General features: G+C 20.2%; 1 pseudogene; it reads right to left on the bottom strand.

The window, feature by feature from the left end:
• Positions 1-309: 309 nt before the first annotated feature.
• LOC123303150 lies at positions 310-466 on the bottom strand (annotated as a pseudogene).
• Between the last annotated feature and the right edge of the window lie 518 nt (positions 467-984).

Here is a 984-nt window from a genome sequence, read left to right as displayed (position 1 = left end):
AAAAAAATAAACAACTTTTGTTTGAAACATTTTTTTTGTAAACATCACTGTTTACCCACGAGGGCGTTAATTAGGTACAAATTTTATAGTATGTATTAATATAGGAATATCAAAGTGAATATCTTTTGTTATTTACATGACGTCAAAAAAAACAAACGATTGCGCATCAACACTTGCGCATTATATGAGAATATCAGTTAAATATGTCAGATATGTATGTATGTGAAATGTGACAGAGTTATCAACACTGCCTATACATGGTATTTCAACAATTAACTCAGTCAATTGTTTGTTTTCACTTGTTTAATAATAATATCAGACAGATATGGTCTAGAAATATTTATTTCATAGACCACAATATGCGTTCAAAATATCAATGTTCATGTGTCCTGCAGTACACAAGTTGACGCGCAATTTGCTACGTTCTTCATCGACCCACGAGCCAAGTGATTCGCCGTTTAGCGTAATCTTTTTTATTAAAATAATATACATATAAATATTATTATTATTTAAAAATAAATATATATATTATGTAATGTATATATTAAAAAATATTAGTGCTAGATAGATTTTAAATAAATAATAATAATAATCAATTAATTAATCATATATTTATTAATATTATTATTAATAATAATAATTATAATATATAATATTATTAATGAAATTATTATTAATTTATTTCAATAATTTCAATATATAAAAAATGTGTATATAATGAATGTCTACATAAATATGTTTTTTTTTATAAATGTATGTAAAATTATTCATTATAAACATACATAATATATATATATATATATATATATATATATATATATATATATATATATATTCATTATATACACATTTTTTATATATTGAAATTATTGAAATAAATTAATAATAATTTCATTAATAATATTATATATGCTTTTTAGTTGGAGGGTTAAAAATATATGCCTCTATATTTATACTTTTTTTTAACGTAAAAGACGTATATAA

This window comes from Chrysoperla carnea, chromosome X, assembly GCF_905475395.1.
Source record: "Chrysoperla carnea chromosome X, inChrCarn1.1, whole genome shotgun sequence".
Taxonomy (NCBI): domain Eukaryota; kingdom Metazoa; phylum Arthropoda; class Insecta; order Neuroptera; family Chrysopidae; genus Chrysoperla; species Chrysoperla carnea.
Note: the sequence above shows the minus strand (reverse complement) of the source record. Positions and strands in the feature narration are given on the sequence as shown.